This window comes from Bos javanicus, chromosome 5 (genome assembly GCF_032452875.1).
Source record: "Bos javanicus breed banteng chromosome 5, ARS-OSU_banteng_1.0, whole genome shotgun sequence".
Taxonomy (NCBI): Eukaryota; Metazoa; Chordata; class Mammalia; order Artiodactyla; family Bovidae; genus Bos; species Bos javanicus.
The window spans coordinates 2,402,473-2,428,221 of NC_083872.1; the positions used below are offsets into that span (position 1 = coordinate 2,402,473).

General features: G+C 38.4%; 1 long non-coding RNA gene across 1 annotated transcript in view; it reads right to left on the reverse strand.

Annotated features, from left to right (window-relative positions):
• The window catches only part of LOC133247127 (uncharacterized), a 152,747-nt gene that overhangs the window by 125,423 nt on the left and 1,575 nt on the right, over positions 1-25,749 (reverse strand). Inside the window, exon 2 of the long non-coding RNA XR_009736266.1 lies at positions 20,288-20,439. This is a non-coding gene — a long non-coding RNA (uncharacterized LOC133247127). The remainder of the gene's footprint in view (positions 1-20,287; positions 20,440-25,749) is intronic.

Genomic DNA, 25,749 nt, shown 5'->3' on the forward strand with positions numbered 1-25,749 from the left:
TTCTCACACTTTTGTTATTAAGTGTTAGAAAAGTTATTTTCTTCTTTATATTAAGGTGGTGTTTTTGAAACTTTTCCACTAAATTGCCTTTATAAGCAGAGAGGAGTGAACTTGAAAATAATGATTTGTTTTCTTATTCCAAGCCACTGAGTAAAATTGAAGGTACAGGGAAATTTGCCATTTGATTTTCTGTTCTTTTACTCTATGACAAAAATATCTTGGTTCAGAAGCATTGTATTAAATTGGATGATCAAAATCATGATTAATTCAATCCAATTTTACATGAATATATGTATTGCATGTGTTAGTCGTCCAGTTCTGACTCTTTGTGACCCCATGGACTGTAGCCCGCCAGGCTACTCTGTCCATGCAATTTCCCAGGCAAGATTACTAAAGTGGGTTGTCATTTCCTACTCCAAGTGATCTTCCTGTCAGGAGAGTGTGTAATTTCCTCGGTTCTGTCTCGCCTCAGCAAAGGTTTGAAACGGTGGACAGTGTTACAGTTCAGTTACAGCTTAGAGTTTTATTCAGCAAGCAAAGGGTGGGCGGATCCCAAAGGAGAGGTCCCAATCAGTCTTGGCTTCCTTCTTTTATACATTTGTCTCCTCCCCACCTTGAGCCTGCCCTATGCAAACTGGGCTGGCCAAGAAGGTGGCGTGTTTGTTTCACCTGAAGTTCTCACTCCAGTCCTTGGCTTTTCTTTTGTTCCATTTTTGCAGGCTTTTCTCTTTCTTTGTCTTTTAGACACCACCATTTTGGACTCCTTTTTCCTATTCTAACTATCTAACATTCCCAACACAGGGATTGAACCCAGGTCTCCTGCATTGCAGGCAGATTCTTTACTGTCTGAACCACCAGTGAAACATTTTATTCAGTAATTATATAAGATCTGGAGAAGGCAATGGCAACCCAATCCAGTACTCTTGCCTGGAAAATCCCGTGGACGGAGGTGCCTGGTGGGCTGCAGTCCATGGGGTCGCTAGGAGTCGGACACGACTGAGCGACTTCACTTTCACTTTTCACTTTCATGCATTGGAGAAGGAAATGACAACCTACTCCAGTGTTCTTGCCTGGAGAATCCCAGGGACAGGGGAGCCTGGTGGGCTGCCATCTATGGGGTTGCACAGAGTCGGACATGACTGAAGCGACTTAGCAGCAGCAGCAGCAGCAGCAGCAGCATATAAGATCTAGGGAAAAATTTGACTTTTGCCCTAGTATATCCCCAGAAAGAGTTTCAGGGATCTCCAGTGGTCTTGAGAACCATTAATCTAGAACAATGGCTCTCCCTCTGCCTGGAGATTATTTGGTTACTCTCAGCCTCAGCCCAAGATTTTGATTCAGTTAGTTTAATGTAGGCCTGGCCATTGGTATTTTATCAACACTCCCCTGGTGGTTTTAGCATGCAGCCAGAGTTCAAGATAAGTGCTGTAGAACATAGCATGGTGTCTTCTGCATTGTAGACACTCACAATCTATTTGGAGATTATACTGAGAAACTTGCAAGCACAGCAATATTTAAAAGGCATGTAAATTACATAATACAATATTAGGACATATTGTATAGTCCAGGATTATTTTGTGTGAAGAATGAGCCAGAGAAATTTTAGTCTTTCTTGGATTGCAGATACCAGAATTGTGTTTTGAAACATCATTTTTGTTAGGTGAAAACCACTGGTATTCATCTATCTGTGCATGTTTGTATATGTAAAACAAATAGAACTGAATATTTAAATTAATGAGTGAAATGCTGTTTGTATGCATTTTCACATTGCTTACATTAAAAAATGAATCAATATTAAAAGATGCTTTTCCTAAGTTGTTGCAGAACTCCCTCTGACTTCTCCTGAGACCATTCGTTTCAGAGGATAAGTCCCTGGAAATAGACTATGAAGGAAGAAGAGGGAGGGCAAAAGGTAGCTTTAGAATTTACTAGTTGTATAGTTTTTCTCTAACTCTTCAAGTATGAGAGGGAGTGGAATTGTTATTGGGTTCTCCTTTGGTCACTTCTCCTTGTAAGATCTGTTGTGTTGTGGGTATTTCAAGAGTAAAGAGAGATGCAGGGATGGAATTCTTGATAAGAGCATGATCAAAATAGAAATTCTCATAGTTAATACTTTAACCTTGGTCTATGTAAAATATGAATATTTTGCTAAGAAATTAAGCAGTTTATATATTTGGAGCCCTCACTCATAGATATTCATATTCTAATTTATTATATTGATGGTAATTCCTTGGGTTTTAAAATAAAACACTGAATTACTAATAAGTTCAATGTAAATAAGTTTAATATTAATGGAGACAGAGGGAGTTGAGTTCTGTCTTTATTATTATTTTTAAATCAAAAGATAATTAGACTGTATTATAAGCCTAAACATAAAAGATAAACTATAAAACCTCTAGATAAAATCATAAGAGAAAATCGTAGCCATCAGATGTGCAAAAATTTCATAGGTAAAACATTAAAAGCACCAATCATAAGATTTTTAAAATGATAAAGTTGATCTTATTAGAATAGAAACTTCTGATCTCCAAAAGACATTTTTGAGTAAAATTAAAAAATAAGCCATGGATTTGGAGGTAATGTTTACAATACGTCTACCTGACAAAGGTTTTTATCCGGAATTCATAAGCTCGATAAGACAAACAATCCAGTTAAAAAATGAGCAAAAGATTTAAGTAGACATTGCACAAGAGAAGTTACATGAAGGTTAATAAGGACATGAAAAGATTTCAACACTACATGTTATCAGGGAAATGCAGCTTAGAACCACATGTTTATATGGCTATATACCCACTGCAAGGACTAAAGTTAAAAAGACTAAGCAAGTGTTAGTAAGAATATGGAATGACTGGAACTCTCATATGTTGTTGGTAGGAATGGGAAGTAGTCTCACACATCCTTATGAAGTGAAATATATACCTATCGCTTGATCCTAGGAACCATTCCACTCCTAGGTATTTACCCGAGAGAAATAAAATCATATGACCGTATAAAAAGACTTATCTGTGAATATCCACAGTGGTTTTATTTGTAATAATTGAAAACAGAAAGCAATGCAAATGTCCATCAACAGGTGAGTGGATAAACTATCTATCTGTAATAGAGTAAAAATAACTACCAATATACACAACTACATAGATAAATATAAAAAAAAAAAAAACAGCATGCTGGGTTAAATTAGCCAGATACAAAAGAATACACACTTTATGCTTTTATTTAAGTAACATTTTAGAATAGACAAAATTAATCTATAGGGATGGAAAGTAAAATGATGATTTTCTGAGACTAAGAGCTGGAGAAAAAGGCCAAGGAAACTTGGGATGATGGAAATATTTTATGACTGAGTTGTGATGGTTATACAGGATTAAATTTATTTTTCAACATGTATCAAACTTACAATGAGTGCTTTTTGTATTTTGCATATAAATATGGATCAATTTTAGAAAACACATTAGTATACATAATAAATCTTACAGAAGTTCAAAGATGAAAGAGATCATTAGGGGCTGGCAGTTTAGAATGTAGAAATATCAGGTCTGGCAAAACTCCATGAAATGCAGCTGAAGATGGCAGGAAGATCACACTGGTCTGGGAGTCAGATAATCTAGCTTTGAGGTTGCTTCCTTTCATGTAAATTTTGTTCTTATGGATTGTAAGGGGCGGAAAGATGTTTCTCTGTTATGATAAAGGTCAGAGAGTAATTTGGAACTGGATAAAATGAGAATTCATTGTCATTTTATGGTCATGGTCAGAAGGCAACTGAAAAATTTTTTCTAATAAGTTGCAAACAGACTCTTAGAGGATAACTCAAAAAAATGTGTGACACTAAGCTGCTTTGAAAAGGTATCAGAGGCTTCTCAGTCTAAGAAAGACTTTAGAGTGGATCTGAAGACTTCTTTCCTTTTAGCCAGAGAAAAGGCCAGAGATAGTTTAAAAGATTAATGTTAAAGCTAAAAATGTTTGCTGTTGTTTTTATTTCTTTTGCTTTTGCCCAAAATGGTTTGTGACTCTTTAAAATAAGTTACAGATTTAAAATTGTTTGATTTTTATTGCATACTTCCCTTTCTGAAACAAGATTGCTCAAATAATCTGTTCTTCATAGGAAAGCCTCTCTCTCTCTCATAGTTTTTTTTAACTTTTTATTTTGAGATAATTGACACTCGCATGCAGTTATACAGAAACAATGCAGAAAATTCCTGTATACCCATCGCCCAGTTTTCCCCAATATTAACATCTTAGTTCAGTTCAGCTCAGTCGTTCAGTCATGTCTGACTTCTTGCGACCCCATGGACTGCAGCACACTAGACCTCCCTGTTCATCACCAACTCCCAGAGTTTACTCAAACCCATGTCCATTGAGTCGGTGATGCCATCCAGCCATCTCATCCTCTGTCGTCCCCTTCTCCTCCTGCCTTCAATCTTTCCCAGCATCAGAGTCTTTTCAAATGAGTCAGTTCTTCACATCAGGTGGCCAAAGTATTGGAATTTCAGCTTCAGCATCAGTCCTTCCCATGAATATACAGGACTGATCTTTAGGATAGACTGGTTGGATCTGTTTGCAGTCCAAGGGACTCTCAAGAGTCTTCTCCAACACCACAGTTCAAAAGCATCAATTCTTCTTACATCTTAGACAACCACATCTTACCTCTTAGATAACCACAATGTAGTAGAACTAGAATTGGAGAATTGACAATGAATCAATCAACCTTATTCTGACTTTACCAGTTTTAAAATCCACTCAGTGAGTGTGTGTGTATGTGTGTGTTTAATTCTATATGATTTCATTACATGTGTAGATTCGTGTGGCCACCACCTATCAAGATATAAAACAGTCTGATCACCACAAAGATCCCTCATGTTCTCATATGGCTGTGCCTATTCCCTTCCTGCTTGCCATTTCCCTTGCATGTAACTTGTGGAAACCATGAATCAGTTCTTCACTTATATACTTTTGTCATTTAATGTATGTTTCAGAAATGAAATCATATGCAGCATGAGACTATGCAGCCTCTTGGGATTAACTTCTTTCACACAGCATAATACCATGTAGATTCATCTGAATTGTTGTGTATGTCAATAGTACATTAAAAAAAATTCCCATTCCCATGGGATGGATATACAATTTATTCACTACTGTAAGATACTGGATTGTTTTCAATGTTTGGCTACTACGAATAACTCTGTTCTGAACACTCATATACAAGTTTTTACGTAAACATAAATTTCCACTTCTCTGGGATCAATGCTGGAAAATAGAATTTCTGTGTTGTATGGGAACTGCGTGTTTAGTTTTAAAAAAACTTGCCAATAACCCTGTGTATGAGACAGCAAAAGAGACACTGATGTATAGAACAGTCTTATGGACTCTGTGGGAGAGGGAGAGGGTGGGAAGATTTGGGAGAATGGCATTGAAACATGTAAAATATCATGTATGAAACGAGTTGCCAGTCCAGGTTCGATGCACGATACTGGATGCTTGGGGCTAGTGCACTGGGATGACCCAGAGGGATGGTATGGGGTGGGAGGAGGGAGGAGGGTTCAGGATGGGGAGCACATGTATACCTGTGGTGGATTCATTTTGATATTTGGCAAAACTAATACAATTATGTAAAGTTTAAAAATAAAATAAAATTTAAAAATTAAAAAAAACCAAAAAACAAACAAACAAAAAACTTGCCAAAATATTTTCCAGTACAACAGAAACTATTTCTCTATATCCTTGTCAGCATTTGGTGTTGTTGCATCTTTAAAAATTTTAGCCATTCTGATAAATATGTACCGGCAACTAATTGTGGTTTAATTCACATTTCCCTAATGGAATTGCATTGAGCCTACATATCAACTTGGGGAGAACTGACATCTTTACTATGTTGAGTTTTCCAATCTATGAACATGGTGAAAGTGAAAGTGAAGGTCACTCAGTTGAGTCTGACTCTTTGAGATCCACGGACTGTATAGAATACTGGAGTGGGTAGCCTTTCCCTTCTCCAGGAGATCTTCCCAACCCGGGGATCGAACCCAGGTCTCTCGCACTGCAGGCAGATTCTTTACCAGCTGAGCCACAAGGGAAGCCCAAGAATACTGAAGTGGGTGGCCTATCCCTTCTCCAGTGGATCTTCCCAACTCAGGAATAGAACCAGGGTCTCCCGCATTGTAGGAGATTTTTTTACCAACTGAGCTATAAGGGAAGCCCATGAACATGGTATGTCTCTCTATTTAGGTCATCCCTCACTTCTTTCACTAGCATTTGTAAATAGCTAATAGCAAGCAAATAGTGTGCATATATTGTAGAGTTTCTACCTATGTATTTCACTTTCTTTGAAATGATTATAAATGTATTTTAATTTTGGTGTTTGTGTGTTTATTGCTATTATATAGAATTGGCATTAATTTTTCTTCATTGATCTTAATCCTGTGATCTTGCTGAAATAAATTTTTAGGTTCTAGGAGTTTTATTTATGAAGAATCATTAGGATTTTCTAGATAGTCAAGTCATCTGTAAATAGGGACAGCTTTAGTTCTTCATTTCCAATTTTGTATGCCTTTTTATTTCCTTTTATTGCCTTAATGCTGTGTCTAGAACTTCTAGTACTATAGTGAAAATAGTGGTTAGAATTGAATCCTTGCTTTGTTCCCTATCTTAGAAGGAGGCATTCTGTCACTATTAAGAATCATAGCTATAGTTTTTTTTTTAAGATGCTCTTTATCAACTTGAGATAGTTATTGTCTACTCCTAACTTGCTGAGAGCTTTAAAATTATGAATGAGTATTGGATTTTGTCAAATGCTTTTTCTGTGTCAATTTATATAGTCATCTTTTTTTAGGCTCTTAATTTCTCCTCATTCTGTAAGTTGAAGGCTTTGATGATGAGGCTTGCTATGAAAATGAAGTCTTGGTGGAAAGCTAGGTGTCAGTCATGTTTAGGAAATATTTGGAGTACTGGAAGAAAGTATAGATCAAAGACTGGAGTCATAATAGTATAAGAATTTCTTAATGTACATTTAAAGTTGAGCAAAGTATTAAATTCTTAATAAATGGCAGCATACAGAAGGATACAAATATCTGTGGATTCTGGAGCAAAGGGAATATATTCCCATTAAAATACAAGACACAGGACTTTCTGGATTCCCTGTGCCCTAAGTGTAGTAGCTTCCTTTCAATAAACAATATTAAGCAATAACATTTCTTCAACTTTACAGGGACTTACAATCTATTCACTCTATTTCATTTTCACTGTCTTTAACATACCCTCACTTTCCTCCCTCCCAGTTTTGATTCCATGTCCATATTTAAAATTGCTCCCTTGTCAATACCCTTTATCTCCCTTGCCCCACTCTCCCACCATTGTGATTGCCTATCTCTGATTCCTATTAAATCTAGTTCTCTAACTACTCTAGGCCTGCACTCAAATGGCAGAGAGTAACTTCAAAAAACTTTAAATTTGTGTCCACTCATATCATGTGGGCACTTAGGTCCAATAATCCCAAAGCCCAACATTTCCATTTTCTATTTTTTATTTACGTACCCTCTCAGATTACTGTAGCATATTTTCACTTATTTCCTGAAATAGTCAACACTTTTACTCAGCTGATGACCTTGCTTCCTATTTTGACTGAGAAAAATAGAAACAACTAAGACAGAATTTTCGCAAACATTCATCCATTTTCAGGGTGTTCCCACTTAACCATCTTCCTACTGGTTCCTGGAGATCAAATGTCCTCAAACCAAGCTCCCCTCTTCTTTACTGTTAGAACCCATCCTCTCATACCCAGCCTAGGATGTATTAACTCCAGCAGCTCTTCCCATTCTCTCCTGCATTAAGATTTTCTCTCTGATTGCATCATTCCCATCAGTACGTATTTATAATGCACTCCAACTTTCTCCTGGAAAAACAATCCCATCTCTTAATCCTGTATGCTCTCCTGGATGATGCTCTGATTCTCCACCACCCTTTATAGAAAAACCTCTGGAAATATTTGCCTGGACTCACTACTTACCACTACTCTCTTCCCATTCACACCTGAACCCTCTCCAGGGAGGCTTTTGCCACTAGCACTCTGCTGATCCAGTTCATGTGAAGGTCACGAATGGCCTCTACATTGCCAAATATAATGACCAATTCTTGGTCCACATAGTTTTACAACTTTTAAAAATTTTATTGAAGAGTCGTTGGTTTGGAATGTTGTGCTAATTTATGCTATACAGCAAAGTGACTCAGTTTTATGTATATATATGTAGTTGTTAATTCACTCGGTCATGTCTGACTATCTGCGATCCCATAGACTGCAGCACACCAGGCCTCCCTGTCCTTCACTGTCTCCCAGATCTTGCTCAACTCATGTCCATTGAGTTGGTGATGCCATCCAACCATCTCATCCTCTGTGCCCCCTTCTCCTCCTGCCCTCAATCTTTCTCAGCATCAAGGTCTTTCCAGTGAGTTGGCAGTTTGTATCAGGTGACCAAACGATTGGAGCTTCAGCTTCAGCATCAGTCCTTCCAATGAATATTATGGATTGATTTCCTTTAGGATTGACTTGTTTGATCTCTTTGCTGTCCAAGGGACTCTCAATAATCTTCTCCAGCACCACAGTTCAAAAAGCATCAATTCTTCATCATTCACCTCTCTTTATGGTCCAACTCTCAAGTCCATATGATTGGAAAAATCATAGCTTTGACTATATGGACCTTTGTTTTCGAAGTGATGTCTCTGCTTTTTAATGTGCTGTCTAGGTTTGTCATCGCTTTCCTTCCAAGGGGCAAGTGTCTTTTAATTTCATGGCTGCAGTCACCATTCACAGTGATTTGGAGCCCAAGAAAATGAAGACTTTCCATTTTTTCCCCCACCTATTTGCTATGAAGTGATGGGACCAGATGCCATGATCTTAGTTTTCTGAATTTTGACTTTTAAGCCATCTTTTTCATGCTTCTCTTTCACCTTCATCAAGAGGTTCCTCTTTGCTTTCTGCCATTAGGGTGGTGTCATCTGCATATCTGAGGTTATTGATATTTCTCCTGGCAATCTTGATTCCGGCTTGTGATTCATCCAGCCTGGCATTTCTCATGATGTACTCTGCCATATAAGTTAAATAAGCAGGGTGATGATATACAGCCTTGATGTATTCCTTTCCCAATTTTGAACTATGTCTGGTTCTAACTGTTGTTTCTTGACCTGCATACAGGTTTCTCAGGAGGCAGGTCAGGTGGTCTGGTATTCCTGTCTCTTGAAGAATTTTCCACAGTTTGCTGTGATCCACACAGTCAAAGGCTTTAGCATAGTCAATATGGAAAGGAATATATATATGTGTGTGTATATATATTCTTTTTCATATTCTTTTCTATTCTATCACAAGACATTGAATACAGTTTCCTATGGTATGCAGTAGGACCCTGTTGTTTGGCCATCCCAAATACGATAATCTGAATCTGCTAATCCCAAGCTCTCAGTACTTCCCTTCACACTGCCCCCACCCACTCCTGGCGACCACACGCCTATTCTCTAGGTTGGAACACATAGTTTTGAGAGTCAGAAATGCAGACACAGAAATCTCGACCTTGCCTTTCCCTAAGTCTTTGTGTTATCAATAAATGTCAATAGCAACCTCTTAGCCTCTCAGATAAAATGTCATAGTGTCAACCTTGAGGTCCCTCAATGTACCCCATGTAGTCCTTTAGCAGCACCCCATCTCTTCCTACCACCTCCACTGTCACCATCCTGGTCTAAGCCACAGTCATCTCTCTCACATCCGATTATATCATGCCCCATCCAGAATAAAAGCCAAAGTCTTGGAGGCAGCCTCCAAACCTTATGCAATCTGGCTTCCCCATCATCTTTCTGACCCCACCTCCTTTTCCTCTCTCCCTAGCTTACTGCATTCCACACAGGGCTGCTTGCTCTACTTGAAACACACCAGCCAAAGTCCTACCTCGGGGCCTTTTGCCTATGATGCTCCCTTGCCCTCAGCTATCTACATATCTCAATTCCTACAGATCTTCATTCAAATGCGAGGCTTTCCCTGGTATTTTTAATATTGCAGCCCATCTTCCTGGGTCTAGCACTCTCTATATCCCTTCTCTTATCTTTTATTTTGCTTAAACACTTAAAAAATTTTCTGTCCCCCCATTAGAATGTGAGCTCCATGAGGTCAGGACTTTTAATCAGTTGTGATCACTATGCCAAGAACAGTACCTTGCATATAGCTGTTTCTTTTTTAAAATTTTCATTTATTGGTTTATTTTTGGCTTCCCTGAGTCTTCAGTGGCTTTGTGTGGGCTTTCTCTAGTTGTGGGGAGTGGGGGCCACTCCTCACTGGAGTGCGTGGGCTTCTCATTGCTGTGGCTTCTCTTTGTGCAGCATAGGCTCTAGGTCTGCGGGCCCCAATAGTTGTGGCTCGTGGGCTTAGATGCACGGTGGCATGTGGAATGTTCCCACAGCAGGGATCCAACCCATGTCCCCTGCATCAGCAGGTAGATTTATATCCTTTGCACCACCAGGGAAGTCCCTCTTTAGAAAAAGAAGAAAAAAGCTGTTTCTTAATAAAATTTGCTGAATAAATGAATGAATAAATAAAATCCAAGGCTGATAATCTTGGGACAGTTTAAGAAAAGTATTGGGATCCAATGCTTGCGTTGGTGCTATGCTGAGGAGAAATCCCTGTGAATTGGGGAACGCATCCCAGCCCCTTCCTTGTGGTACCCAGAACATCTCAGGAAGCTGTGGTCCTTTGAGAGCTGCCTGACGGGCAGACCTGGGTCCAAAGAACAGTCTTAGGATCATCATCTTCACAGAGATGTGGCTTCTTGCGTGTGGCTCCCCTGGATGGTATCAAATAACAGCATTCACACCAGCTGCATGTAAACACGGTCCTATGACCAAAATGTAGCTGGCAGTTCAAATCCTAATACCTCTTGATTTTAGAGATATCGAAACGAATGAAGATGTTAGCAATGCTTTTCATGAAGCCACAAGTGGTGCTCCCCTGTTGCTTTGTTTTCACCACCACCACCACCACCACCAATGAATCAGTGGTTATAAGGAGAAAAGCACAAGACAGATTATACTCTATTTCCCAAGTTTCTATGAGGCAGATTCTGGCAAGAGAACTAAAGTATCTCCCCAAGTATAACCTGGTGCAGTCGTTTCTCAGATGCCTCTGAATGATGACTGTTGCTTGAGGCCTTACTCTGACTGTTGCTGCCTTCTCTCCATCTTGCCTGTCATCACTCAAGAATGGTGGCCATTTTAATTGTAGTCAAGGTAATTTGAATTTAGATCTTCTAAAGTGTCTTCTCTTTTAACAACTTCCCACATTCCTGACAGGTGCTGTTTAGAGTGGCAGACTGTTTTATACTCCTGACAAGGCAGGGGAAGATGGTTTTAGAAGGTTAAGAAAAAAAAGAATTAAAAAAGGGTGGATATGTTTACAGTCCTGATTTCCTTTCTTTTTATGTTATAAATGAAAGATTTAAGTACTTTAGATTATAGGGCAAGAACAACTGCTAGAGGTCCACTTCTGTTTAATTAATTTCAAGAACAATTTTGATCCCTGGTACAAGAGGAGAATGCTTTCCTAGCTAGCTCATTGGTAAAGAATCTGCCTGCCAATGCAGGAGACTCCACGTCTCCCCCTGGGTGGGTAAGATCCCCTGGAGAAGGAAATGGCAGCTCACTCCAGCATTCTTGCCTGAAAAATCTCATGGACAGAGGAGCCATGGGGTCGTCAAAGAGTCAGACACGACTTAGGACTAAACAACAAAAGAGAAGAAAGGTGGGAAATAGTGATAAAGAATAAGGGACGTGAAGACCGCTGGGGGATGAAGGAGCGGGGAAGAGGGTAAGTGTATATTGATTTTTACTGTCTCATCAGGAGCTACTTTGTCATAGGGGTGGGCAGGGTGACACAAGGGATTTTATGTTTAGAATTGGTTCTTCCAGTAGGGTGAATGCTGCTTCCAAAATAAATAAATTAAGGAAGAAAGGGAGGAAGAAAGTGAAAGCAAAGAAAAAGAGAGAGGTAAGTGCAGACTGTATCCTCAGAGTGTCTTTTGCTGTGTTTTAAATGGGTGCATGGAATACGTGAAGGGAAGAGTGTGGAGATGCAAAGCCAGGATGCCAGGAGAGTAGCTAAAAACTCTACTGTAAAAAAAATTGGTTGGTTGACATCGTATGATTAGTTCATCTTCTTTGCCACTTTCCTGGTGCTCTTATTACTGTTTTTCAAGCAGTGTTCCTTTTCTGGCTGGTATGACTTTATTTTTTATAAAAATTTATTTTTGGCTGTGCTGGATCTTCATTGCTGTGTGAGGGCTTTCTCTTGTTGCAAAAAGTGGAGTCTGCACTTCCTGGCGATGCACTGGCTTCTCACTCTGGTGGCTTCTCTTGTGGCGTGCAGGCGCTAGGCACGTGGGCTTCACAGCCCCGAGGCATGTAGAAATTTCCTGGACCAGGGATTGAACCCTTGTCCCCTTCATTGGCAGGGGGATTCTTAACCACTGGACCATCAGGGAAGTCCCTGGCTTGTGTAACTGTACAGCTGTGCATTGGAAATTTAAAAGCATACCAATGAGGATGGAGTTATTTTAAAATTTTAATTTATTTTCAAATAATTTCCAACTCTAAGAAAAGTTGCATTAATAGCATGACAATCTCCTGAATATCCTTCTCCCAAATTGAAGTTTAGCCAATTGTTCCAACAGTGCCCTCATAACAAAATGCCCAATTCAGGACAACATCGTACTCAACTGTCATCCCCTTGTGGTCTAGAATTCCTCAGTCTACTGGACTTTCAGGAACTTGACATTTCTGAAGGTCATTTTGTAGAAACTTTCTAAATTTATGTTTGTTTTATATTTCCTCTTGATTGTAACCAGGTAATGATTTTGTTCTGAAATATTAGAGAAGTGATGTATTTTTCTCATTTTATTTTATCCAGTGGCACATGATATTGCTTTGTCCCATTACTGGTATAGTTAACTTTGAACTTGATTCAGATGGTATTTGTGAGGTTTCTACACTATAAAGTGAAGTTTTCATTTCCATTGTAATTAACAGATATTTTATAGAAGTATACTTTGAGCTGTAAGATCCTTCTTCATCTTACTTTCACCCACTAATTTTGGCATTCATTGATGTGTCTTGCCTGAATTCCTTCAACATTTTTAGTTGGACTTCTAAGAAAGAGCTTTCTTTCCTTTCTGTTTATCTACCTACTTATATCAGTGTGCATTCACGGATTCCATTATATTCCATTCCTTTGGGTTATAATCCATTACTGTATTACCTATTTTGATGCCCAAATGGTTCCAGATTTGCTCAGTGGGAGCTCCTTCATGGCGGCTCCTGAGTTTTTGGTTATGTCTCTATCATTCTTTTGAGAACTTCTTTATTTTCTGGCACATGGGCATGTTGAAAGTTCATCTCGTCCTTTTCCTGACCCTGACCTTCAGAATTTCCATGAGCCCTAAAAAGATGCATTTAGAAACCAAGACTTGGGGATCCTCTATGACCCACCTCCCAGAATATTGGAAATAAAAGCAAAAATAAACAAATGGGACCTAATTAAACTTAAAAGCTTCTGCACATCAAAGGAAACTATTAGCAAGGTGAAAAGGCAGCCTTCAGAATGGGAGAAAATAATAGCAAATGAAGCAACTGACAAACAACTAAACTCAAAAATATACAAGCAACTCCTACAGCTCAACTCCAGAAAAATAAATGACCCAATCAAAAAATGGGCCAAAGAACTAAACAGACATTTCTCCAAAGAAGACATACAGATGGCTAACAAACACATGAAAAGATGCTCAACATCACTCATTATCAGAGAAATGCAAATCAAAACCACTATGAGGTACCATATCACACCAGTCAGAATGGCTGCGATCCAAAAGTCTACAAGCAATAAATGCTGGAGAGGGTGTGGAGAAAAGGGAACCCTCTTACACTGTTGGTGGGAATGCAAACTAGTACAGACACTATGGAGAACAGTGTGGAGATTCCTTAAAAAACTGGAAATAGAACTGCCTTATGATCCAGCAATCCCACTGCTGGGCATACACACTGAGGAAACCAGAAGGGAAAGAGACACGTGTACCCCAATGTTCATTGCAGCACTGTTTATAATAGCCAGGACATGGAAGCAACTTAGATGTCCATCAGCAGATGAATGGATAAGAAAGCTGTGGTACATATACACAATGGAGTATTACTCAGCCATTAAAAAGAATACATTTGAATCAGTTCTAATGAGGTGGATGAAACTGGAGCCTATTATACAGAGTGAAGTAAGCCAGACAGAAAAACACCAATACAGTATACTAACGCATATATATGGAATTTAGAAAGATGCTAACAATAACCCTGTGTACTAGACAGCAAAAGAGACACTGATGTATAAAACAGTCTTATGGACTCTGTTGCAGAGGGAGAGGGTGGGAAGATTTGGGAGAATGGCATTGAAACATGTATAATATCATGTATGAAACAAGTTGCCAGTCCAGGTTTGATGCACGATACTGGATGCTTGGGGCTAGTGCACTGGGACGACCCAGAAGGATGGTATGGGGAGGGAGGAGAGAGGAGGGTTCAGGATGGGGAACACATATATACCTGTGGCAGATTCATTTTCATATTTGGCAAAACTAATACAATTTGTAATGTTTAAAAATAAAATAAAATCTAAAAAAATCAATAGAAACCAAGACTTGGGCATTAAGTTTGCTCATTCCTACTCAGGTCCTCATAGTGGATTCACACACACACACACACATTTAAATATCTACATACATATATCCATATCTGTAAAATTACATGTTGACAGCCACTCTTTCAATTGTAAGTCAATGACCCAAAACCACGGCATTCACCTCAACTTTCCCCCTTTCTGTATTTGTACCTTCCTTCTCCAGCACTAAGATTCCCTATATGTAGCCCATCACTTAATTCCTCCGGACTTCTAACCTGCTCGCAAGCCCACCTTGTGTAGGCTCTGATTCCCACCAAACTGCCTTCCTGCCCACTCCAACACCCCTCTGTGTGGACCCTGACACACACTATACAGCCTTTCTGCTGCAAAGAAAGGAAGGCAGGTATTACTGTCATTTTTAACTGAGCTTTCTGCATTGGCTGGTTATCTTGGCATCACAGAAACACAGTAGTGAATTGGTAACAGTGCTGTTAAAACAGCATATGGATGGTTTATTTACTCAAAATCAGTTTAATGAAATACTGCATATATTACACATACTTTACACTTGCGTCTGTATGTACATATTGCTTACATAGGGATGCCTACACGGAACCAGGGTTTACAGCCTTTTGTGGGCAGTTTAGACAATTTTTCAAGGGAGAGTTTGACCACAGGTGCTTCTTACTTCAGGCTTCCTGGTGACAGTGGTAAAGAATACACCTGCGATGCAAGAGACATGGGAGACATGGATTTGACCCCTGGGTCAGGAAGATCCCCTGCAGGTGGAAATGGAAACCCACTTCGGTATTCTTGCCTGGAAAGTTCCATGGATAGAGCAGCCTGGTTGGCTGCAGTCCATGGGGTCACAAAGAGTTGGACGTGACTGAGAGACTGAGCACATATGCACACTTATTTTATAAGTCAGCTTCAGACTCTAATTCCTGTGTAAAGTATGATGCCACCGTATGCCTAAACTGTCTCTAGTCAAATTCTCCTTTGGGAGAACACATCACTGGTTTCCAAGGATCAGATGCTGATTCTAGATCTTATTTATCTATTACTGGCTTATTCAAGGAAAATGATAATTTTTGTTTGTTAGTTCATCAAGTTTCTAGGCCAGAGCTAGGGAAGAGCAAGGTCTTGGCTATCGGACCAACTCCAGTAGGATGGCTCACTGGGGCCGTTCATAGAAGGCCAAACCGCAGGGCGCCCTCACCAGGCATGGAGACCAGAGTGCTCGGCAGGGAGGGGGAGACAAGCCTTAAACCAAGGGGAGAAATGACAGAGGCCAAGAAGCCGGTGACAAATGCTGAATGGACCGTTTGTTCATTCAACATGTACTTATTAAGATGTGTGTGATGTGCACGTGTGCTCAGTTGTGTCCGACTCTATGACTTTTTGGACTGTAGTCTGCCGGGCTTCTCAGTCCATGTCCCAAGCAAGAATACTGGAGTGGGTTGCCATTTTCTCCTCCAGGGTATCTTCCCTACCCAGGGATTGATCCCGCGTCTTTTACATCTCCTGCATCCGCAGGCAGGTTCTTTACCACTAGTGCCACCTGCTAAGCCCATCTTCACTTAAATTGTTATTTTGTTTATTGTTCATTATCTATAACCTTTTTGAATGGCTATTGAGTAAATGAAAGGTATTCAGTTTGGTTTCAAGTTTTCTCAGTTCAGTTCAGTCGCTCAGTCCTGTCTGACTCTTTGCAGCATGCCAGGCTTCCCTGTCAATCACCAACTCCTGGAGCTTACTCAAACTCATGTCCATTGAGTCAGTGATGCCATCCAATCATCTCGTCCTCTGTTGTCCCCTTCTCCTCGTGCCTTAAAGTTTTCTGGACTTTACAAAATCAGGTGATAATTTCATAAGACAGTTCTCCCCAGGAGATTATGTGACTGGCAGAAACCTATTTTGAAGATTAGGAAGAATTATAGATTACTCTTAAGTGGTTATCAATAAATAAACAATGATGTATGTGACATTTACCTTTTGCAGAATTTGATCTATTTTAAAATGGGATTTGGTTCTTTTCCCTTTACTTTTACATAATTATATATTTAGTGGGCCTTCTCTTAGAGTCACTTCTCTTTACTGACACACTTTCAGTTCTGTAGAGTTCGTGGATAAGAAAAAAAAGTAAATCACCATGATGGTCTCTATATTACCTCTGCAAATAATTGCTTGGGCAAGAGCTCTAGACTAATAAATGAGGGCATGTGGATAATTTAGAATGTTTTTCTTTTTAGAACCAATTGCCTGGGAATTGAAAAATTCAAGGTGCTTTTTCATGGTGTTATTGTTTGAATTAAGAAAAATTTCACTTCATTTGGAATTATTTCTATTCTTCTCAATTTTCCCTCCTGAGAAAGTATGGGAGAATGTGGCCCTTTGGGAAAATTTTAATTAATTCAGTCCACAGTCAAACACTAGAAGATGAAATTCCTCAGGCCTGTGCCTTTTTGGACTTGTGGAAACTGACAGAATGCACTCTCTGGTCTCCCTCCGAGCTGCGGCCCACCCCTCATCTGCGCTGCAGAAGCTCCTGTCTCAGGCGGGCAGGGACAGGAAGGGTGGCGAAGGGAAGGTGGGGTGGGGACCACAGGTCATCTTCATAATGCGGTTTCAACTTGCTGATACTTGTAAGGTGTGTCAGGAGCATTTTGAGCCTTAGGCAACCAGATGCGAGGGCTCATTCTGTTCAGTTCATAATATGGATTATATTTTATAGAGTTGCCAGGACTTGATTATGTGCACCTCCTAGAATGTGCAGCTCTGAACATTTAAAAGCGAACTGCTATGCAACTCTGAACATTAAACAGAGAATTACTATAGGCAAATCTCATAGAAATAAAGAATTGATCCTACAGTCACAGTTTTAGAATTTTGTATTTGGATGGAATTTGGAGTTTTATATTTGGAATTATATATTTGGATGACTTTCACATCACAGTTTAATTTGGCTGCGTGGCAAGCACTGAAAATGAAGGAGTGACACAGAAAACAATTTGTGTACTTTAGAACACTGCAGTTTAGCTTAGTGACAAATCATACACTTCTATTCAGACCATATGGAAACATAGTCCACGTTTCTCATCTACTTATATCTCTCTGCATATCTTTTAAGGTAGATATAGATAAAAAAAGACCATACACCCAAATAAGACATAATGATCACAAAAAGTATTTATAAACATTACTTTGTGGACATACATTGATTTTAAACACATCCTTTACTTTAAATAACTTTGATTTTTCTGCCTAGAAGAGAAGAGTACATTAATAGCTATCACTTACTAAGTTTACCTAGTTGAGTGTTAGCGCTTCTAAAAATGAGTCTAAAAAAAGTAAATATTCATTACTTTTTCACGTTGGAAGATTAAAGAAATAAATGATCCTTTGAAACTGAAAGTGAAATTCTCAGAAATGTCAAGAAAATATTTTGCTCAGTCTCACTTTAAGAGGAATTGAATAGAGATTATAAAAGCCTTTTGACATTACGCTATTGTTACATAATGTAACCCAGGTAATTAGGATCTGCTTAATTTGGAACCTGTAACAGAGAAGATATGAAATGTGTTTTGCTGCTTTGTAACTCATTTTTGAAACCCCATCTATTTAAAATGAATACAATAAAAGTGAAGAGAGGCTAGAAGTCATCCCTGGAGTTAAACTACGTGGTGAATGGAGGTACCACCTACTTGCATACAGGGCAGCCCCTGCCTCTCCAGCAGCGGCACGTGTCCAAGGAATCCCGTGGATGGCACTACACAGTGGTCTACTCAGCTTAAACTGAAGGACCCCGTGGACTGTAGCCTACCAAGCTCTTCCGTCCACGGGATTTTCCAAGTGGGTTTCCATTTCCTTCTCCAGAGGATCTTACAGACCCAGGGATCAAACCTGGATCTCCCACATTGTAGGCAGACACTTTACCGTCTGAGCCACCAGGGACAGAATTCGAAGGAAGACATACCTTTATTATTAACAAGCTGAAACATAAATAAAAACATGGTCTCCACTTTTCGTGGTCCCCAGATTAAAAAGTTCTTTAGTTAGGGTTTTTTTGTTTGTTTGGTTGGTTGTGTTTTGGTTAAACTCTAAGAACACTGATTTGTTCAATGGTAGCTAGGCAAAAGTTAAATGGAAAAAAAAAAAAAAAGGTTAAACGGAGGACTATAGGTTGAATGTTATCATTCTAAGTGTAAGTCGCTCAGTCATGTCCGATTCTCTGTGACCCCATGGACTGTGGCCTGCCAGGCTCCTCTGTCCATGGGGATTCTCCAGGCAAGAATACTGGAGTGGGTTGCCATGCCCTCCTCCAGGGGATCTTCCCAACCCAGGGACAGAAGCCAGGTTTCCCACATTGCAGGCAGATTCTTTACCATCTGAGCCCGCCAGGGAAGCCCTATCGTTCTAAGGCACCTTCTAATTGGCTCCTGTATCAAATCCATGGGAAACTAAACGTGTCAGAATGTGATGGAAAAATTCAAATATCAAAGGATGCAAAAATTAATTAAAAGGCATTTCCTGAATTGGAAAACACAGCTTACTGTCTTTAGAGACTTGTTCAAGTCAAAAATGACTCGGGAATTGGATTCTGAAGTTTCCACAGCTTTCTGTACTGATAGTGTTTGACTTTGGTTCAATACTACAATTTTGAGGTTTAGTCGCTAAGTTGTGTCTGACTCTTTGTGACCCCATGGACTGTAGTCCACCCTACTCCTTCTGTTCATGGGAGCGTCCAGGCAAGAATACTGGTTTCCATCTCCTTCTTCAGGGGATTTTCCCTACCCAGGATTTGAACCTGTGTATCCAGCATTGGCAGGAAGGTTCTTTACTGCTGAGCCACCATGGAAGCCCATACTAAAATTTTAGAAAGCCTGTAACAACACTTAAAATTTGTTGTTGATGGTGGTGGTGTGATTCCAGCATAGATAACTGATAGCTTATAACATTCAGGTTAGAGGTCAAATTTGAGACCTTATTACACATCCAGGGAAAATTACATTTTGAATAACCCACAGTAAAATCTTCAACTCCAAATAGAGGAGGAGAAATTCACATATGGACATTTATACTTTCAAAGTGACCAAATTACACATGATTTTCACTTGCTCTGAAATGACTCCATATATGCAATTTAAAATTTTATTTTTTCATCATTCTACAAAAAAACTTAGCAATAAATTCTAACAAAACTTTAGATGTTTAAAAAAGGAGAAACTATTCTCTTTTTTTAGCTAATCAGTATTATAACATTTATATATTGAGAGTGTTAGGGAATATATAACACATTTCCTGTGCATCTCTAATAAAAGAAAGCTTGCGATATGCTGTACTGACTTTTTCCCTTATTTTTCATAACTGCAGCATCATAATTAGAAAACAAACTGAGTAAGGTAACTCATTGCAAATTGAATCTGGTGTTAGAAGTAAGGTGCAAACGAGACTAAATCAGATATTTTAGTTTTTTCTAAACAGGATTGAACAGCATTTCGAATCACCTAGAATCAATTCTCATGGGACACTGGTCGAAATGATGATACTGAGTTAAGAAAACATTTTTCTGATGAAAAAAATCACAAGTCAGAGATTGCCACTTACATTATACAAGATAAGTTTGGTGATTATTCTGTAAATGAACATCGATTTCCGTGTAGACTCCAATGTTTCCAATCTCTGAGAAACGGTTCTGGTGTCTAAAATGTCCAATTGCAGAATTAGGGCAAATATCTTCTAGTGAAGTGGTTGCTTCTCTGAGAAAACAAAAAGAATTGCTTCACATCTGAGTTTTGCCACGCTACAAAGTCTAGCTTTAAAACAGCATGCATGCTCGCATGCTCAGCCGTGTAAAACTCTTGGTGAGTTCAGACTGTAGCCTGCCAGGCTCGTCTGTCCATGGAATTCTCCAAGCAATAATACTGGAGTGGGTTGTCATTTCCTCCACCAGGGGGTCTTCCGAGGGATCCAGACTGGATCTCCTGCATTAACAGGTGGATTTTTTTTAAATCATTGAACCACCTGAAAAACTCATACGGCAGAGGGAAAGAAAAGGGAAAAACCCTAAATTCATACCCTCTGTATTTACTGCTAACCCACAAGGTGGCACTAAAGAGAAAAGTGACAACAGTGAAGACCACAAGCAACTTCTGTACTAAATCAATTCTTTTATGGGCATTAATCCTATTTCCTGACATGATTATCCTTTTAATACCTACTAAGTCAAAACATCCATATTCAGGTTCATTGCTTTTTTCTCACAGACTGTTCTTAGAGTTAAAAAAAAAATCATTTAATCCAGTAGCCAATTATAAAGAAGAAGTTTAAATACTTTAGTGTAGTTCTTTTGTAGGAAAGTTTTTTTTCTTCCAGATACAGACTTTACAATCATTGTAAGGTTATAAATTATGACCATTTTTAATGCTTTATATAGTGCCTGGCACTTAATGGTTTTATAAATTGTAAACAGTCTTATTTAATGTTTCAATATTTATAGTAAAATGATGTATTTAGACTTGTAACATAGGCATACCTTGTTTAATTGTGCTTCACAGATACTGCATTTTTTTTTTTTTTTTTACAAATTGAAGGTTTGTGGCAACCCTGTGTCTATCACGCCATTTTTCCAACCGCATCTGCTCACATTTTGGTAATTCTCACAATATTTCAAACTTTTTAATTACTGTGATGTTTGTTATGGTGCTCTGTAATCGGTGATATTTAATATTACTGCTGCAAAAAGATTATGACTTGCTGAAGGCTGAGATGATGGTGAGCAATATTTTTAAAAACTATGTATTTTTGGAGACATAATGCTATTGCATACTTAATATATTACAGCATAGTGTAAGCATAACTCTTACATGGACTGGGAAACCAACAAATGTATGTGATTTGCTATATTGTGATATTTGCTTTATTTTTCCGGTGGTCTGGAACTGAACCTGCAACATCTCTGATGCTTGTTTGTAGCAGTAGCATATAAATAACTTCTTTAAGGTATTTTAGGCAAAGTCTAATTGTTTGAGTTCCAAAAATAATCCCTGAATCGCCAAATACATATTCTACCTAACTTTCAAGGCAGCTGGAGAGCAATTCCTGGATGCATATGGGGAAATGTTCTCAGAAAGCCTTGTATGGAGAAACAGACAAATGGTGTGACATCGGCATAGCCTAATCACAACCCTGAAAGTAAGGGACATGGAGGATCCTTAGCTACAGTGCCATGCAGTAGAAGGAATTGGGTCTTCTCTAGCAAATCTCTCCGATTCTGAGCAAGAAGGAGGGCTAGCTCCCCAAAGAGGCTATTCTTCAGTTCATGATTAAGAGAGAATGTTATTCATCCACAGGTCTAAAATTTGAAGGAAAATACTATGATTTGGTTATTTTTTCCCTTGGTTTCAAAGTAGGGATTTAATGAGTCAAGAAACAATTTACATTTTTACTGTTATTGTATAATATGCATACTATATAGCTTGGGAAATATTTTTTAACAGAAGATATCTTTCTTACTCAGAAATGATTGCATCTTTGACTAGAATACTGACTCATTAAAAGTATGCCCTATGCATATGATTAAAAATAAATATTGTAGATCTGGATCAGCTTTTAAAACCTATGTATCGGTATATGACCTCAAGATTAATGACATTTCATTATCTTAAAGACAAACACTTCACCCTATTTATCCTCATTTCTTTTTCAATCCATTTACAACCACCATTTGCTACTCAAATTTAAGAAAATATTGTAATTACCTCATTTAATGAATTAATTTTATTTTTATTTCATTTAAATTAAGATTTAATTGACACGCTAACATTGTAAGTTTAACATACATAGGTTTAAGGTGTCTGTGAAAGTTGAAGTGTTAGTCACACTGTCATGTCTGACTCTTTGCGACCCAAAGACTGTAGCCCGCCAGGCTCTCCTGTCCATGGGATTCTCCAGGCAAGAATACTGGAGTGAGTTGCCATTCCCTTCTCCAGGAGATCTTCCTGACCCAGGGATCCAACCTGGGTCTCCTGAATTACAGGCAGATTCTTTACCGCCTGAGCCACCAGGGAAGCCCACTACATCTATATATTGTAATTTGTAACCTGATTAATACTGTAGCATTATACCTCTGTCACTGTCACATAATTGTTTCATTGTGTGGTGAGAACATTTAAGATCTAGTCTCTTAGCAACTTTGAGGTGTATAAACACTATGTAATTACCTCATTTAAAGAGCAATAGTGACATTTATATATCAAACAAATGTCTGTGTATGTCTAGTAGGTACAGGTTTTAAGAGATAATATGCTTTATTATTAAATGGAAGAGGAGGGAACAAATGAGTGGAAAAGAGAAAAAAACTGGATTAGAAGGTACATATGGAAGAAATACAATGGGCTATTTCTGTCTTTATTTTACATTAATATCTAAATCAGCATACATTCTTCAAATATTTTTCATGGTTTAAAAGAGGTGAGGCACTACTCTAGTCATGTAAATTTGAACTGTCACATGAGCTCGGGTCAGAGACATAGTTATGAATACCTTCAAAAGGTAAGATTTCTGTGGCATGTGCATGCGTGTGTGCTAAGTCACTGCAGTCGTGTCCGACTCTGTAAGTAAGACTTGTTCTGTTTAGTTTTAAGCATAATTATGAGATTCTTGGCCTAATAACATGTAGTAATACATTAATAGGTTAGGGAATGTTTTCCTCTTAAAACAACTTTATAATTTTAAGATTTTATGTGAGTAAAGAAGACATAATCAAATTTAAATACGATATCAATTCAGATTAATCTTTTTAAATAAACATATGTCAGATAACCAGCAATTAAATCAAGGTGTTAATTGTAGTTAGTAAACATTATGAAATTTCAGTTTCAATTATGGCTAATTTTAAACAGTCCTCCTCTTTCCATTGCTAAGATTCTGGAGGAAAGTTCTATCTTGAAGGGTGTTTCTTACATGTTACCCTTTAACAGATGCAGTGACCAAATGGTATGAAAATTTGAAGTTATATATATAAAAATATTAATAAAGTTTGCAATATTGTTTTTCCCAAATTAAAAATTTCATCAAATTATCACCATCTCGAGTCTCAAACCACTTTTGGTGGCACGGGGCAGCACCACTTCAGCTGGGAACAGAGATTCGCACTGTTCACTGTCGGCTTTGATCTCCAGTCGTGTGACGTCTTCAGGGCCGCAGCCGCTCAGAAAACAGATCAGTCCTGTTTTACCTGCCAGAGTAGCAGGGGCTGTTTTCTTTTCTTCATATGCTTTTACTAGTACAGTGTATTTTTATAAAGTCTTGTTATCCATTAATAGTTTTTAGTTAATTTTTTTTTTTTTGCTTCTCAATGGAGAAGATTAATTAAAAACCCCTGAGAGCATAAAGAGATTAGTGTTTTAACTTTGAATTTCTTTTACAGGATTTGAGACTGGATGAGATCATGGAGGTTACCTAGTCCATCTAATTACTGTACATGGACCTGTGGAGAAACTGAGGCAGTGAGGTAGGTTAGGATAATGTAGGGAGGGGAGGGCAGATTTGTATCTTGTTCTTTCTGCTGAGTCGAGCTGTTTCTGAAAGTGAAGTGCTAATTACACTTGAAGGGGCTGAGTATAAAAAGGACACTTTAGTTGTGTCTCTACACACAAACCAGTGGGAAGAGAGAAAAAGCAGTTCAAGTGTAAACAATCAAAGACTAAAAAGCCTCTGAAGCCAGTGCATTCACTGAAAATAGTTCAGTTTGATTTATCATGGAACCTGGGTGTAGATTTAGTTAATAACTTCTGTTTGGACTTATGGATATTAAACATTCAGACTGTTTTCAATTTTACAAGCCTCTAAATCAAATATGGCCACAAAATGACTTGAAAGACATTTATTAACTAAAGAAAATAATCACAAAGTATCCAATAATAATAAATTTACCAAATTTATCATGAATGATAAGTGTGTTTCTGAGAAGAACATCAGGCACTTTGGAAAGTCTTATTCTGCATGGGTCTAACACTGGTAAAGTCTCTCCAATGTAGTCATTCACATACTGAAGGCCACTTCTTTACAGGAATATTAGTGAATCATCTCTTTAAGATTTTTGTTAGGTACACTATCTGAAATTTTGTCTTTTTTGGTTTTGGTTTGAGGAGGGTAGAATATTCTCTAAGAAATAAAATTAAAAAGTTACTATACCAAAGTTATTTACTTCTCAGTGGTAGGTTATACACTTTCAGAAATTAACAAGAGAAAAATTCGCTGGGGCGCTTTTGTAACATCCATATAAGAGGAAGAAATATTTACCCACTTGGCCTTGATACTGCATTTACTGGGTGAAGTTGCATTTTAGAGGAATCAGGGTTTCATAAGTTGTGTTCACTACAGGTTAATGAGCTCGTGTCTGCTCCACTTAGGTCTCAGAAATAACCCATCCACTAATTTAATTATAGCCAGTTGAGACTTTACTAGTTGGTAAATGTATTCTTTAATTTCGAAATCCTTGAGAGTTGCCTTGTAGAGATTTTCAAAAGTACACAGATAAAATACAAAGAAGAACAGAAAAAGCCTTCTTTGAATCTTTTCTTGACTAATATCATTTAAAGATCCTTTAGTGGGTAACATCTTCTTTGAGGCGGTGGTTCTCAGACTTCTAGCGGGTGGTTCCAGATTCCTCTTGTAATTCAAGTGAGTTGTATCCATGGACTTTTGCTCAATAATCCTGAACTGTGGGTTGTTAGTACCCTAAGGTCAGAGAAGTTTGGTAAGCTGCTAAGAGTCACACAGCTCTCTGTCTGCCTATACTATGTTTCCTGAGTCTGTGAAAACAAACTAACAAACCTCCGGCTCCTCAATTCTTAAAATGCACACAGGCAGATACATATGGACAGCAAGAGCACAGAGATTTAAAAACAGAGCATAAAAAAGTAACTTGAACAGACTGTGGCATTTCCCTTGGTCTGTTGCTAACGGCCCACATAAAACATGCTTAAAAAAAAAAAACCAAAAACCTGGCACTTTTATCATCATTTAAAATGATTCAAATGGACATTCAGAATGTATGGCATTGG